The sequence below is a fragment of the Rhinopithecus roxellana genome, chromosome 12, assembly GCF_007565055.1.
Source record: "Rhinopithecus roxellana isolate Shanxi Qingling chromosome 12, ASM756505v1, whole genome shotgun sequence".
NCBI lineage: Eukaryota > Metazoa > Chordata > Mammalia > Primates > Cercopithecidae > Rhinopithecus > Rhinopithecus roxellana.
In genome coordinates, this window is record NC_044560.1 from 5,026,302 (window position 1) to 5,043,526 (window position 17,225).

General features: G+C 49.3%; 1 protein-coding gene across 1 annotated transcript in view; it reads left to right on the plus strand.

Annotated features, from left to right (window-relative positions):
• The first annotated feature begins 594 nt into the window (after positions 1–594).
• Positions 595–17,225, plus strand: part of CTNNBIP1 (catenin beta interacting protein 1) — a 64,331-nt gene continuing 47,700 nt past the window's right edge. The window contains exon 1 of the mRNA XM_030942444.1: positions 595–831. The gene's annotated coding sequence lies outside the window, so the exon portion shown is untranslated. The remainder of the gene's footprint in view (positions 832–17,225) is intronic.

Genomic DNA, 17,225 nt, shown 5'->3' on the forward strand with positions numbered 1-17,225 from the left:
CTCAACGACGCAGGAAGACCACGCCTCTAAATGTTCTGCAACCTCGTCCATTTCAGAATTTTCTGGAGTCCTGGGTAAACTGGCCTCACCAAGGATTCTGCCCATTCTGGTTGCTCGCGTTTTTAAACACAGACCGGTGTGTGGGAGAGGGCATTTTTTTCGGAACACTGTGCTCCTGCAGCAGATAGGGACACGCAGAGTGGCTTTACCGCAGCGCCAGCTCTATCCTTACCCGGTTCCTCCTCCAGGCCGCCGCCTCCTCCTCGCGCCCACCCCGCCTTCCCTGCCCACCTCCGGCCCGCTCCTCCCCTTTGCTCTCAGCGAAGACTCGGCCACTCACTACCCGCGCCCTGTGCCATCCGCACACCTCATAGCCCCGCCCCCATGCCGCTGGTCACGCCCCCTTTCAGAAGAGCCCAATGAGCGTCCACGTTTGCCGCAAGACCCCGCCCCGCGGCGTGCAGCCCCGCCCACAGGCTGAGTTAACCAATTCACGGCCCCGGACCCCGCCCCGCCCTCAGGCCCCGCCCCGGCGCCCGGCCCCCGGCGCCCGCCTCCCTCCGGGGCGTTGCCGCCGCCGCGCTTCAGCAGCCCGCGCGGAGCCAGATGCCGCCCTCTCAGCCGGTCCCTCCCTCGGCGGCCTGGCGCCTCCTTCCCTCCCCACCGCGGTGACTCTCGGAGCGGGAGGCGGAGGCTGAGGCGGCCGCTCCCGCTGCTGCTACTGACGCCGCCGCCGCGGCCGCTCGGGCTGAGCACGCCCCGGAACAGGCCGCCGCGCGCTGCGCCCGGGACCCGCTGCCCCCGCCGGCCCGGCCGGGTCGGGCGGCCCAGGTAAGCGCCGAGGCCGGGCCGCGCCTGCAGCGCCCGGGCCCGCGCTGCGCCGCGCCGGGGCTGGGGGGAGCGGCCAGTCCTTTGTCTGCCGGGGAGGGGCCGCGGAGAGCGCCCCCGACCCCGCTCGGACCCCTGCCCGCCCCGGCGGCGCGGCGTCCTGGCCTGGGCCTGGCCGCCTCTCGCCGCAGACCACCTCCCGCCTCCCTCACCTTCGCCCGGGGGTCGCCTCCACAGGTGTCCGCGCCGCCCACCCTGTTGCTCACCTCACCGCGTCCGGATGGCTGTCATCGCCAGTCCGCCCTCCCGACTTCTGGGCCCTTGCCTCTTCCCTCACCTGCGCCCACTCCCAGGCTCTCACTCTCCATATTTCCCCAAACCAAACGCTGGGCCGCCCTTCCTCCCTCTGTAGTTTGATTGAACTGTCGTCTCACGATTCCACCCCTCCCCGGTGAGCCTTCCTGGAAGGTACCTGGTGAGGGCACATGTCTCACTTGGATGGCGGGCGTGTATGCACGAACCTGCAAAATTAACCACCTGGAGCCCCAGACTGCACCTCTCACCTCCTTTTCATCACCCCACCCCAACCACATTCCTTTTTTTGGAACCTGGTAACTGAGACACTCAGGTCTGGACACCCAGCCTCTGCTAGGCCCTCCATCCCTCTCTCTGCCTTGTGAGCTGAACTTGTCTGAGCAGTACCTGTTGTCAGGTTAGCCCCTGGGAAGGCGGGGGCCGTGTTGGCAGCAAATCAAGAGTTTCATGAATAATGAGACTTGTGGCTTGCAGCACCTCCTATCTGAGGATCTCAGTATGCTCCAGCTGTGAATTATTTTGTCTCCTGTCACTCACAGAACTGAGAGAAACATGTCCGGCCAACTGCTGGGTAAATTGAGGCACAGGGTGTGTGGGTAAGGGACCTGGAGGCAAGTCAGGGTTTGTCTTGAGGTTCTGTTCTCAGGAGCCGTGGCTCTTAGCTCCCTGCTACAACCACTGGGCTCCAGTTCCTGGCGTGTGTCCCCAAGTGATAACTGATCTCTTGTGCCGTTAAAGTGTCCAGAGATACCAGCAGCTTCCTCAGATTTAAAGTGGGTCTTTGGATCATAAATAAAGGTGCCGACTGTTAAATGCCAATGTGTCATTCACGGTTTGCTGGTTTAGTTCGTGGTCCTCCCTTGTAAATACAAATCAACTCTATGGGATGGAGATTCATTCATTTAGTAGTGAGCATTTACTGTGTGCCAGGCACCATTCTAAGTACTGGGGCTTTAGTGGTGAAGACAGACACGGTTTCTGCCCTCGTTAGAGATGACATTCTAAACAGGAGGGAAGTCAGATAGTAAGTGAGTAAACAAACAAGTGGACAAAGTAATTTCAGTAGTGTTAAGTGCTGCGAAGGTGGAGGGGGGCCAGATTACATATAAGAATCTGTGGATCAGGGCGGGCTTAGTGGTTCATGCCTATAATCTCAGCACTTTGGGAGGCCGAGGCAGGTGGATCACAAGGTCAGGAGTTTGAGACCATCCTGACCAACATGGTGAAACCCCGTCTCTGCTAAAAATACAAAAATTAGCTGAGTGTGGTGGCGCGTGCCTGTAGTCCCAGCTAGTTGGGAGGCTGAGGCAGGAGAATTTCCTGAACCTGGGAGAGGGAGGTTGCAGTGAGCCAAGATCGCGCCACTACACTGCAGCCTGGGCAACAGAGCAAAACTCCGTTTTGGGGGGCGGCGGGGAAAAGTAACCTGTAGATCAAAACAAAGATTGTGTAGGTCTTAATAAAGAGTTAGAATTTTATTCCAAACACAGGCCATTGGAGAGTTTTAAGCAGAGAAAGGATAAAGTCTGATTTGTTCCCAAAGATTGTTTTGGCTGCTGTATAGAGACTGGATTCTAAGGAACAAAGGTAGAGGCAGGGATACCAGTTATGAGACAGACTATTGCAGCTACCTGGCAAGACATGATGGTGGCTTGAGGGATCGGGGCAGTGGCAGTGGAAACGAAGAGGTGGAATTAGTCTGTTCCCTCTGGGAGAGCTGCAAAGCAAAACTTTGGAGACTGAGAGTTAGATGTCCCATAACAATGTGCTCATAGAACAGGTCCCCGCCTCCTTGATTGGAGAGGGTTTGTGGGTTTAAAAACCAGTTAGAGGTGGAGAGGGCAGAATACACCAGGTTTCATTCCCACATCTGGTTGTATTATTTAAATGGGAACATTACTGCTTCTGTTGGAAGATGTTGCACCAAGAAATTGGGCCTGTTCTCATGGTAGGTGGGAGAAAGATTCACTGGCCACAAACGAGCTATTAACCAGAATGAGACCGGGTGCAGTGGCTCACCCCTGTAATGCCAGCATTTTGGGAGGCCAAGGCGGGCGGACCACCTGAGGTCAGGAGCTCGAGACCAGGAGCAACATGGTGAAAACTCATCTCTACTAAAAATACAAAAATTAGCCGGGCATGATGGTGGGTACCTGTAATCTGAGCTACTTGGGAGGCTGAGGTTGGAGAATCACTTGAACCTGGGAGCTGGAGGTTGCAGTGAGCCAAGATTGTGCCACTGCACTCCAGCCTAGGTGACAGAGGAAGATTCCGTCTAAAAACAAAAAACAAATCCCCCGCCAAAAAGAGTAAAACTTGATCTCCATGCTCTTCCAAATCTGTGCTATCAGAACATGTCAGAATGAGAGGACCTTGGGGGTTACACAGGCCAGCTCCTTCTTTTGTGGTTAAGCATCTGTGGCCCCTAGAAGCTGGCTCTTTTGAAGTCCTATAGCAGTTTATGCATTATCTTATGATGTCTGGCAGTTTCTACCCCCTCTTTCAGGTCCATGTGTACATGTGTGACTCTAAGCTTTCTGAGGTCAGATCTCTACTGGGTTTGTCTTTGCATCGTCCACGGTGTCTGAATCAGTGCCCTGCACACAAATGTAAACTCTTCAAATATTGGTTGACTTGCCTGGGTATCTCATGGCACCAAGACTCCTGCCCCTGCCCCGTCTTTTCATCAGACCGTGCTTCCTGTAGACTCCTCATCTGGGGTGCAATATAGTGTAAACCCAGCAGTCTCTTGTTCACAGGGCTCACATGACAGGGCAGCCCTTCCTTGATGGATCTGCTCTCTCCATTCCTGCCTGTGGGGAACAGCTGCTGCGGTGCTGACCAAGTAGTCACTTGACACTTGGCAAATATGAAGTATAGCTCTTTTTTTTTTTTTTTTTTTTTGAGACGGAGTTTTGCTCTTGTTGCCCAGGCTGGGGCACAATAGCACAATCTTGGCTCACTGCAACCCTCCACTTCCTGGGTTCAAACGATTCTCCTGCCTCAGCCTCCCAAGTAACTGGGATTACAGGCGTGTGTCACCACATCTGGCTAATTTTTGTATTTTTAGTAGAGATGGGGTTTCACCATGTTGGTCAGGCTGGTCTTGAACTCCTGACCTCAGGTGATCCACCCACCTCGGCCTCCTAAAGTGCTGGGATTAGAGGCATGAGCCACCGTGCCCGGCCTGAAGTGTAGCTCTTAATTAGACCGTGGACTTTGTACTAAGACCATCAGGTTTGGATCTTGGGTCTGCTATCAGGAGCTGCATGATCTTCAGCAGGTAACTTAATCTCTCTGTGTCTCAGTTTCCCCATATGTACAATAGTAATACTTTCCTCATGGAGTTGTTGGGAGGATTAAATTAAGTAATACCTGGTAGATATTCAGAAGACCACCTAGCACTTGGTATATGCTAAATTGAAGTAACTATTATTTCGCCTTTGTCTGCTTCTTACCTCCCACCAGCATTTAAGCTCTTTGAGAGCAGAGATTTTTTGTCTCTTTTTGTCTACTCTTATAATCTGGTACCTAAACTTTGTAGTACTCTGAAAATACTTGTTGAATTGAATGACTTATTGAGCAGCTATGTCCTAGGCACTGTTGCGGATGCTGCGGACATAGCCAAGAACAAGATCTTTAAGATGCATGCTCTTATGAAGTTTATCTTCTAGTGGGAGAGACAGATAGTAAACAAATAAACCAGTCAACAAAAGAATGTAGGGTGGTGAAAGAGATACGGGGGAAAATAAAACAGAAGATGGAAAGTGGCTGGGATGAGGGTTAGGGTCATAACTTTAGCTCTGAGAAGGTGGCTTTTGGGAGACATGGATGGTGATCCAGGGGGACAGCTTTGTGGTCAGAGAGGACTGCAAGAATGATCAACCCAGAGGGGCTGGGGTGTGGTTAGTGATGAATCCTCAGGGGCCACATTTGTGGCTGTGGCAAGGAGTTTGGATTTTACTCTTGAATTCTGAACAGTGGGAAGTCACTGAATAGGAACTTTTCCTGGGAGTCTAGGAGAATATTTGAGTCCACACTAAAAGACAGAATAGGACATTAGGAAGAGCAGCTGGGATAGGCTCTCCTTGTCCTGGGAGGCTTTTGGAGGCCAGCTAGAATATTGAGTTTCTTCCCATCAGGTTCCTCATTTCTCTGGCCTGGTCCCCTGAAGATGAGGGAAGCATCAGCTAGGTTGGTGATGCTCCTGGTTTGTGTGTCTGCGTGTTCTGCATTTTATTGAGCTTCCTTTTTTCCAAATCCCTAGGTCATCAGCAAACATTTCTTGAGTTGAATGAATGAGTGTTGCCAGTGCTTAGCAGCTCGTCATCTACAGTGGAATGTCTGTGTTCTCTGCTCCTCTCTGTGTGAGTTAAAGCTTCTTATCTTGGCAGTGACTCTTAAGTAGTCTTGGAGTTTTGCAGCCATTCTTCATAAATGCATCAGAGGCACACATACATATATATCACAGTTTCTTTGTTGGGAGTATACCAAGATTGACTGGACAGCTTTCCTACCCCCACCCCATCCTCACTTCTCTGCCAGTCCCTGCTATCACCAGGCCCCTCTATAGAGGGTTGGGCCAGACTGACACCTCTGACCATCTCCTGTTTGATTACTTGATCAGGAACACACAGTGGCACCTAGAAAGCATTGGCCGTCTTTCGTCTGGGTTGGGCGGAGTTGAGTAACTCCGCAGAGCACTGAGAGAAATGGCATTTCAAACCCAGGGACTCCACTCACCAGGAATCCAGAGTGGGCCTCTTTAGACTGGGTGCTATTGGCCAGCTTTTCAGATCCCTTTTTGGTCCTCCCATCATCAGTTATTGTCCACGATGCCACTTGCTCTGCTAACCTTGAGAGACCAACGCGAGTTAGTGGGAATCAAATAGGACGCTTGTGTTGCAGGTCACTTTCAGAGTCCTGAGGCATTTTATTGGCAGAATCTGAAATGCCTGCTAGTCATATGTCATTTGTAGCCTTGTAAAAACTAAACACGGAGTGGGTGCAAGCTTTTTCTCATGTAGCTGGTTTTCTTATTATGAGAGCGATATGTGCTCATTTAGAAAATGAGAAAGTGAATGATAGGGGCATTTTACATACACTGCCTCATTTCATCCTCATGGTTTCTGAGATACATACCATTATTACCATTTTGTATGTTAAGAAGCTGAGGCCTCGAAATGTTAAGTAAAGTGTTTGAGGTCGAGCTAGTTGGGAACAGAATCAGATTCAAACCAGGCAGTGTGACTCCCAAGCAGCTCTCTGAGCACCATGTCATATACTGATTCTCAGCAGAAACCATAAAGAAGAAAGAAAAGTCTCCCTTAAGCCCAACGTAGGTGACATTCTTAGGGTAGTCAGAGTTAACTTGCGGGCTGCTCCAAAGGGTTTGAATCCTGGGCCCTTTCCCTGTCTTGTGTGACCCTGGGCAAGCTAATTAACTTCCCTTTGCTTTACTTTCCCTGACTGTAAATGGGAATAATGATACTTGTACCTTCGTAGTTCCCAGGGGCATGATGGCGTTTGAGCCAAAATGCTTTTGAACTTCTTTCATGAAAGGGAACTGAGCACCAACTACTGTTATACTCAGTTATTAAAGACCTATCACGCTCTGGTCCTCCATGAAGCCTTGTTAAAAAGGGAAAGATAACAGTCCCCAGAGGGAAGGGTGTCCCTCTGTGGGGAATAGCTGGACAAAAACATTGTTCTCCCCTTTTGAAGTTTCTGAAGGATTGAGGGTCATACCCGTGGCTTCATTTTTCATGGCTGTGTTGTAGTGTGTGAGCTCCTGTAAACAGGGATGTATTCTGTGCATCGTAACATGATTGAGGACCCCTGATGGCAGGGCCAAGAGGGGATTAAAAGACGTGGTTTCTAATCTTGGTTCTGATGTGTTTTTATAAGCCAGGAGCACAGAGACACCAAGAAGTGGTGGTTGTCTTCCATTACTCCTCCCTTCCTCCCCTCCTTCCTTCCTTCTAATGACCCATTGATTCAATTAATAAATATTTATTGAGGCTTTATTACAATCTGGACACCATCATAGGTACTAGGAATATTGTGGTAAGCAGGATAAAAATAGTTCTTCCCCGGCCGGGTGTAGTGGCTCACGCCTGTAATCCCAGCACTTTGGGAGGCCACGGCAGGTGGATCATGAGGTCAGGAGATTGAGACCATCCTGGCTAACACGGTGAAACCCCGTCTCTACTGAAAATACAAAAAATTGGCTGGGCGCGATGGCTCACGCCTGTAATCCCAACACTTCAGGAGGCCGAGTCGGGGGGATCACGAGGTCAGGAGATCGAGACCACGGTGAAACCCTGTCTCTACTAAAAATACAAAAATTAGCTGGGAGCCGTGGCGGGCGCCTGTAGTCCCAGCTACTAGGGAGGCTGAGACAGGAGAATGGCGTGAACACAGAAGGTGGAGCTTGCAGTGAGCCGAGATTGCGCCACTGCACTCCAGCCTGGGCGACAGAGCAAGACTCCATCTCAAAAAAAAAAAAAAAAAAAAATTAGCCTGGCATGGTGGCGGGCACCTGTAGTCCCAGCTACTTGGGAAGCTGAGGCAGGAGAATTGCTTGAATGCGGGAGGTGGAGGTTGCAGTGAGCTGAGATTGCACCACTGCACTCTAGCCTGGGCGATAGAGTGAGACTCTGTCTCAAAAAAAAAAAAAGTTTTTCCCCATACCAGGCTCTTAGTGTAGGACCACGAGGCTTGTTATATAGTTGGGATCATGTGAATGAAGAAAGAATGATTTGATGAGAGTGCTTTGAACTCTTAGGAGAGAGTCAGGACATGATCTCCAGATGCACATGCCAGCCGCAGTGGCTACGTGCCCTGAGTGGACATTAAGGTCGGGGGCTGGGTTGCCTTTCCAGAAGAGCAAGGGAAGAGTTAAACGATTAGAGCCCTTCCGTGTCCCGTAACAGAAGCTGTACTTGGTATGGACATCTTGAGAAACAGTGCACACCTTGGGAGCCATGGTTCGCAAGAACTCCTTTCCCACTTAAAGCCTTAACCCTTTGTTACTGGAGTTTAAGTCAGGGAGAAATGTTCATATTGAGGATTTCGTTTCAAAGTTGTTGCTTGGGGCTGTGGATTTTGAAGCTCTGCCACTAACACGGTGCGCTTCTTATGTAACGGCCGCCAGACCTTGTCTCTGCAGAGTTCTCTTCCTGCCCGACACATCTCTCCCTGCCAACTTTGGAAAGCAGGCATATGGTGGCCGGCGGGCTCTCCACAGTACTCATAGGGTTCCTGGAGGAACTGATGCACGTGGACACCTATGTCTCCTACCCCATTTTGGGTCAATATATGCAGATTAGAGTGGGGGCAGGGTTCTTTCTTCCCCAAGCACCAGGCCTTCAACTCTCTTCAAAGACCAAGGTCAGGGAGGTCTAGCAAGCAGTTCATGTGAAAGCACACAGTGTTCCTCTCGCCCTCCAGCCAGGGTTGGGTGGAGAGGGCATAGGGCTGGCAGAGGCAGCTACCCACATTTGAAGTGAGAGGAGGGTGCCAGGACAGCAAGGCATATCTTTGTGTGATGTTATTTTCACCAGCCCTTGTCATGTCACTGTACATAGCACTCCTGGTGCTAAACAGCTGCCCTGTCAAGCTGAGGGGCGGGGCAGCAGCATCCAGCATCTGATTAGAGGGCAAGGCCTGCACAGCGAGGAGGCCAGGTCACTCAGTGCACCTGGACATCTTCAAGTGTGATTGGAGCCTGCAGCGAGGCTGTTTCAGCTGGAAGATTGTGACCCACTTCCATATCCTCTCTCATGTGGAGAGCTGGGGAGGAGGCTTTGAGAGCCAGCTCCAATTAAGGTGTTTTTTCAGGCCTGAGTAGCACCCAAGTGTCCAGCCCACATGTTTTCTGCTGCTGGAATCCTGTAGTCAATGTCCTTGACCTGAACTGAATAACCACCCCAGGGCAGATGAAGTTGCCACCCCTGAAGTCCTAGATTCTCCCAGCAAAAGGCTTCCTGCAAAGATTAGGGTCCCTTGTGGATCAAACACCTCACATAATGTGGGTCCCACCCCATTCTTTCCTGATCAATCACCAGGCAAACCTTGGACCAGTTTCCAAGGAGATGCTTAGCCTTGACCTCCCTGTCCAGACGGGCCTCACAGCCACCTGCTTCAGGCAGCTGTAGCTTCCCGGACACCCATCCTGACCCTGACTTGCACGCTTGCCAAATATTCTAAATATCCTTTTGCTGCAGGAATATGAAATAAGACCTATTTCTGAACTTCTAGATTTCTTTTATTCTTTCCAGGTAGATGACATTTTAATGATTCTCTGTAATTTTACATTTCTTTTTTGTGTGTTGGGGAGGGAGCTGGGGTGTGATTTAAATACGTGAAGCTGTTAGTACTGGTAGCACTTAAGCTGGTGAAGTGGTGGGTCTGAGCCCCTGAATAATCCCATTTTACTTACCAAGAAGGGAGCAAAAGTACCTGCCAAGGTCAGCTCTGGCTAGGCCGTGTGAGCCTGTTCCTGAGCGTGTGCTCATACTCGGCTTCTGGACTGAGGCAGAGGGTCCTCCTCCCTCCCTGTGTGTTAATAACTGTTGGCACTGCCCACAGCCTCCAGGGGCACATAGCCTTCCTCTGGCCAATCACTGGAGTTGCAGGAAGATGAGGTGCTGGTGATTTTTTGGAAGATGTGGTGGGGCTTACAGGCAAGCAGGCTGGCCCCAGTTCTGCTTTCCTGCGCAGAGCAGTCTTCCAGAGCTTGTGGTGGGATGTAAGGGAGCTCGGGCAGCCAGAGCAGCGCAGAGACCTGGCTCCTTCCCTGCTCCTGAGGTCTGCTGCCACTGGCACAAGGGGTCATGTTTGCTCGTTTGCCTTGTGTTTGCTTTGGGTGCTGGCTTCCCACTCTCACTTCCTAATCTCCTCTAAAGAGGAGTGGCCTGTTAGGTCCATGAGTGGTGACAGTGGAGATTGAAGTGCTTAGCATTAGGCACCGCACTGCACTGGCAGGACCATTCAGATGAAGGGTGTTCTTTTATTCTCATCTGACCCCATTCCACTTCATTTTAAAACATCATTCGCCCAGGCTGGAGTGTGGTGGCATGATCACAGCTCACTGCAGCCTCAATCTCCCAGGCTCAAGTGATCCTCCCATCTCAGCCTCCCAAGTCGTTGGGACCACAGGCACATGCCACCATGCTGCGCTAATTTTTTGTATTTTTAGTAGAGGTGAGGTTTTACCTTGTTAGCCAGGATGGTCTCAATCTCCTGACCTTGTGATCTGCCTGCCTCGGCCTTCCAAAGTGCTGGGATTACAAGTGTGAGCTACAGCACCCGGCCTCCACCTCACTCATTTTAATGGCATTCTATTGTTTTTTTTTTTTTTTTCTTGAGACAGAGTCTTGTTGTCCGGGCTAGAGTGTAGTGGTGCAAGCTTGGCTCACTTCAGCCTCTGCCTCCTGGGTTCAATGGATTCTCCTGCCTCAGCCTCCCGAGTACCAGGGATTACAGGCACGCACCACCAGGCTCAGCTAATTTTTGCAGTTTTAGTAAAGGTGGGGCTTCGCCATGTTGGCTAGGCTGGTCTCGAACCCCTGATCTCAGGTGATCCACCCGCCTTGGCCTCCCAAAGTTTTGGGATTACAGGCGTGAGCCGCCATGCCAGGCCTTTTTTTTTTTTTTTTTTTTTTTGGATGGAGTCTTGCTCTGTCACCAGGCTGGAGTGCAGTGGTGCGATCTCAGCTCACTGCAAACTCCGCCTCCCTGGTTCAGGTGATTCCCTTGCCTCAGCCTCCCAAGTAGCTGGGACTACAGCCATGTGTCACCACGCCTGGCTAATTTTTTGTATTTTAGTAGAGACGGGATTTCACCATGTTGGCCAAGATTGCCTTGATCTCCTGACCTTGTGACCCACCTGCCTCGGCCTCCCAAAGTGCTGGGATTACAGGCGTAAGCCACCGCACCTGGCATTCTTTTTGTTTTCTTTTCTTTTTTTTTTTTTTTTTTTTTTGAGACAGAGTCTTACTCTGTCGCCCAGGCTGGAGTGCATTGGCACCATCGCATCTCACTGCAGCCTCTGCCTCCCAGGTTCCAACGGTTCTCCTGCCTCAGTCTCCTGGGTAGCTGGGATTACAGGTGCACCCCACCACGTCCGGTTAATTTTTGTATTTTTAGTAGGGATGGGGTTTCACCATGTTGGCCAGGCTGGTCTTGAACTCCTGACCTCAGGTGATCTGCACGCCTTGGCCTCCCAAAGTGCTGGGATTACAGGTGTGAGCCACTGTTCCCGGATTCATTTTATATTTTTAAGGCCGCTTATGAACCATCTCTTATCAGCCTTCCATATCCTCAGGTTCCACGTCTACGGATTAAACCAACTGCAAAAATATTCAGGAATAATTCTCACGAATCACCACTAAAGAACATACTCGTGTAACCAAACACCAAAACCTATGGAAGTAAAAACATTTTTTTAAATAATAAAAAATAAAATGAAATTAAATTTAAAAAATATTCAGGGAAAAACCAAACAATACAATAACAAATAATACAAATAAAAAACCAATATAGTGCTATTTACATAGTATTTATGTTTTATCAGGTACTATGAATAATCTGGAGATGATTTAAAGTATATGGCAGGATGTGCATAGGTTACGTACAAATACTGTGTCACTTTATATAAGGGACTAGAGCATCTGTGGATTTTGGTTTCTGTGTAGGGGTCCTGGAGCCTGTCCCCCATGGATACTAAGGGACAACTGTATATTGTTTCCCCATTTCTTTTTTAAGTTTACAGTCTTTTTCTTATTGATTTACAGGTTTTTTTAATATATTAAGGAAGTTTGTCCTGTGGCTGTGATATGTGTTATATATATTTTTGCCAATCTGTTACCGTTCTTTTCTTTTCTTTTTTTTTTTTTTACTTTTTTGAGACAGAGTCTCACTCTGTTGCCAGGCTGGAGTGCAGTGGCACGATGTCAACTCACTGCAACCTCCAAATCCCGGGTTCCACAGATTCTTCTCCCTCAGCCTCCTGAGTAGCTGGGATTATAGGCATGTGCCACCACACCCAGATAATTTTTGTATTTTTAGTAGAGATGGGGTTTCATCATGTTGGCCAGGATGGTCTCGATCTCCTGACCTCGTGATACGCCCACCTTGGCCTCCCAAAGTGCTGGGATTACAGGCATGAGCCACTGTGCCCGGCCCACTGTTCTTTTAATTATATATTTTTTTCATGCAGAGTTTTTGATTTTTATATAATCAGATTTTTAAATATGACTTCTAGGTTTCTTTTTAAATTTATTTATTTATTATTATTTATTTATTTATTTATTTATTTATTTATTTCTGAGACAGAGTCTCACTCTGTTGCCCAGACCGGAGTGCAGTGGCGCGATCTCAGCTCACTGCAACCTCTGCGTTCCGGTTTCAAGTGATTCTCCTGCCTCAGCCTCCAGAGTAGCGCGTCACCATGCCCGGCTAATTTTCATAGATTTTTTTTTTTTTTTTTGAGACGAAGTCTCACACTGTTGTCCAGGCTAGAGTGCAGTAGCTTGATCTCAGCTCACTGCAAGCTCCGCCTCCCAGGTTCTCGCCATTCTCCTGCCTCAGCCTCCCGAGAAGCTGGGACTACAGGTGCCAGCCACCAGGCCCGGCTTTTTTTTTTTTTTTTTTGTATTTTTAGTAGAGACGGGGTTTCACTGTGTTAGCCAGGATGGTCTTGATCTCCTGACCTTGTGATCCGTCCACCTCGGCTTCCCAAAGTGCTGGGATTACAGGCGTGAGCCACCGCGCCCGGCCAATTTTCGTATTTTTTTTGTTTGAGACAGAGTCTCGCTCTGTCACCCAGGCTGGAGTACAGTGGCACGATCTCAGCTTACTGCAACCTCGGCCTCCTGGGTTCCAGTGATCTTCTGCCTCAGACCTCTGAGTAGCTGGAACTACAGGAACGTGCCACCACGCCTGGCTAACTTTTGTATTTTTAGTAGAAACGAGGTTTCACCATTTTGGCCAGGCTGGTCTCGAACTCCTGACCTTGTGATCTGCCCGCGTCGGTCTCCCAAAGTGCTGGAATTAAAGGCGTGAGCCACCGCACCCGTACAATTTTTGTATTTTTTAGTAGAGATTGGGTTTCACCATGTTAGTCAGGCTGGTCTTGAACTCCTGACCTTGGGATCTGCCTGCCTCGGCCTCCCAAAGTCCCGGGATTACAGGCGTGAGCCACCGTGGCCGGCCTAATTTTTATATTTTTAGTAGAGATGGGGTTTCACCATGTTGGCCAGGCTGCTCTCGAACTCCTGACCTCAGGTGATCTACCCACCTTGGCATCTCAAAGTGCTGGGATTGCAGGCATGAGCCACTGCACCCGGCTGACTTCTAGGTTTCATTTCATATTTTCTTCTCCCACTGTTTTCTTTGCCTGTGTTTTCCTCTAATACATTCACTCCATGTTTCATACATTTAAAACTTTGATCCAAATCCAAGGTATCAAAACCAGCATCACCAGAATTGGAGCAAACTGGCATTATGCACTTCTAATGGAACACTGATACATCAGCTACATAATTTCTTGTGAAAGTGTTTAAGGAACAATTGGCCAAATCCAGATTGTGGAACATCCTAAAGACAAGGGTCCTGGACTCTAAAAAATGTTAATACCCTGATAGAAAAGCTGCTAAACCATTCTAGATTAAGTAGGTTGAAGAGCATGGGAACCAAATGCAACTGAGATCCTTGATCCAGTCCTGAATTAAACACAAGTAAAGGCCAAATTGATGGGGGGGGGGGAATTGGGGAAATTTGGATATGGGGTGAATATCAAAGATACTACTAGGTCAATATTAAATTCCTTGGGAAGGCTGGGCGTGGTGGCTCACACCTGTAATCCCAGCACTTTTGGAGGCAGAGGCAGGAGGATTGCTTGAGGCCAGGAGTTCAAGACCAGCCTGGGCAACGTAGCAAGACCCATCTCTTAAAAAAGAAAACAAGGCCAGGTGTAGTGGCTCACGCCTGTAATCCCAGCACTTTGGGAGGCCAAGGCGGGCGGATCACGAGGTGAGGAGTTCGAGACTAGCCTGGCCAACATGGTGAAATCCTGTCTCTACTAAAAATACAAAAAATTAGCTGGGCATGTTGCGCACACCTGTAGTCCCAGCTACTCGAGAGACTGAGGCAGTGGAATTGCTTGAACCCGGGAGGCAGAGGTTGCAGTGAGCTGAGACCATGCCACTGCACCGTAGCCTGGCGACAGAGTGAGACTCCGTTTCAAAAAAAAAAGAAAAAGAAAACAAAACAAAACTAGGCTGGGTGTCTCAAAAAAAAAAAAAAAAAAAAAAAACAAAACAAAAGAAAAGAAAACAAAACTAGGCTGGGCGTGGTGGCTCACACCTGCACACCTGTAATCCCAGCACTTTGGGAGACTGAGGTGGGCAGATCACTTGAGGTCAGGAGTTCAAAACCAGCCTGCCCAACATGGCACAACCCCATCTCTACTGAAATACAAAAATTAGCTGGGCATGGTGGTGGGTGCCTGTAATCCCAGCTACTTGGGAGGCTGAGGCGGGAGAATTGCTGGAACCCAGGAGGCAGAGGTTGCAGTGAGCTGCAGTTGTGCCACTACACTCCAGCCTGGGTGACAGAGTAAGACTCTGTCTCAAAAACAAAACAGGTCCTGCACCGTGGCTCACGCCTGTAATCCCAGTACTTTGGGAGGCTGAAGCGGGTGTATCACGAGGTCGGGAGATCGAGACCATCCTGGCTAACCCAGTGAAACCCCGTCTCTACTGAAAATACCAAAAATTAGCCAGGCATGGTGGCGGGCGCCTGTAGTCCCAGCTACTCGGGATGCTGAGGCAGGAGAATGGGGTGAACCTGGGAGGCGGAGCTTGCCGTGAGCCGAGATTGCGCCACTGCACTCCAGCCTGGGGGACACAGCGAGACTCCGTCTCAAAAAAAAAAAAAAATAGCCAGGCATGGTGGTGCACACCTGTGATCCTAGCTAGTCAGGAGGCTGAGGCAGGAAAATCTCTTGAACCCGAGAGGGAGAGATTGCAGTGAGCTGAGATTGGGCCGCTGCACTTCAGCTTGGGTGACAGAGTGAGACTCTGTTTCAAACAAACAGAAAGCAAAACTAGCCTGGGCAACATGGTGAAACCCCATTTCTACAAAAAGTATAAAAATTAGCTGGGCATGGTGGTGCATGCCTGTAGGCCTAGCTACTTGGGAGGCTGAGGTGGGAGCATCGCTTAAGCCTGGGAGGTGGAAGTTGCAGTGAGCTGAGATTGTGCCACTACACTCCAGCCTGCATGACAGGGTGAGACCCTCTCTCGAAAGAAAAGAAAAGAAAAAAGAAATAGCCAGGTGTGGTTGTGTACACCTGTAATCCCAGCTACTCAGGAGGCTGAGAGGGGAGGATCACTTGAGCCCTGGATGTTGAGGCTGCTGTGAGCTGCAATCGTGCCACTGCACTCCACCCTGTGCCACAGAGCGAGACACTGTTTCAAAAAAAAAACCAACCAAACAAAAATTCCTTGGGGTGATAATGGTATTGTGGTTATGTAGGAGAATGGCCTCAGGAGATCTGTGCGGAGGCATTAGCCAGGTATCATGATCTCTGCAGTTGACTTTGAGATGGTTCAGGAAAAGCAGCAGTGTTTGTACATTGACACATACCCACAGCACAGAGGCATAAGACATATATAGCAAAATGTGAACAGTGGGACTCCAGGGGCAAGGTATGTGGATGTTCTTGTACTATTCTTTTAGCTCTTCCGTGGCTTTGGAATTTTTCAAAAGAAAAAGGTGAGGAGGGAAAAAAAAAAAAAAACCCAACTTTGTTCCATCTGGAATTGATTTTGATTGCAGGTCCTTTGGTTGCCCTGGCCCTCCTGGGTTATTGTCCTGGATTTCTGGTTTCTTTGTCCTTTTACAGCATGTACAATGGTCAGTTTCCCTCTTTCTTAGGAAGTTTTTTTTGGGGTGAGTTATTCTTTTTTTGGATTTTGAAGTTTTTGTGATTAGTATCTTTCTGGCAGACGTCAATGACTTTTCTAGAAGCAGGTAAGACCTAGCATGCTTTGTCCTGTGCGTTGATGCCTTTTTTGGTTTTGTTTTTGTTTTTTAACATTGCATTATGTGCTTTAAGGAAATTTGCAAGGAAGTTTTGTTCTCTGGGACTTAAACAATGGCTTAATCCTCAGAAATCATCTTAATCATCAAGCTAATGTGTCATGTAATTAACCCTCTTCCAGTGACCCTTGAGATAAGCTTTTTCCTCTCAACGGAGAGTTTTTGCTGGAAGGCAGGTCCTGCTTACATTCTTTGGATATGGGCTTGTAAAGACTGCTGGATTTCATTTTGTAAAATGTGACAGTCTTGGGTGAGTCGTTGGCCTGGAAAAACTGGAGTCTTTTTGCCAGGGGAGCTCTTAACAGACCAGTTTTGCCAGAAGCTTCTGCTTCCTTTCTGTGGTTTGGTGACTAACAGTTTCGTGGCTTTGGGAAAGGGGATGTCATTCATTACAAATGGGTGATGGTGGTTCATCTCCTGAGCTAGTTTGCCAGGGTGTGCCCAGATCTGGGTGTTCATGCCTGCACCCATTGTGACTGGGGACAGTTTCTTGGAGACTTTACACTGGCCATCCCTGTGGCCACTCTCCTGAGCTTGTCTGTGGTGGCTTTAACCTTGAACGAAACCCTCCAGGGTTTGTGGGTGGATTCCTATTGTTTCAGGTGCTGTATTTTCCCCTCTTCTGGGGCAAGTGCTCTTTTCTGATCTTCCTTCCCATCAGCTCCAGCTGCCACTATCCTTGCCTTCAGACTGGACAAGGCCTTGTGACCCATCGGGAGTTTTTGTCCTGACACCATTTCCCCCAGTAAGTTAATGGGATAAGCACACGGGAGATTCTGAAGGGGTCTTTGTTTAAAGCATTGTTGATTTTGCTTATTAGCTTGTTAAACATTTGAAGAGGAAGGAAACTGAGTCCTCAACAGCCTCTTAGGGGGAGGTTTCCTCCTTCCTTGGATTATGTTTTGTTCCGGGGTAGCTGGGGGGAAGGATCGGGAAGGTCACCTCCTGCTTAGTAGAGCAGAAGCAATCAC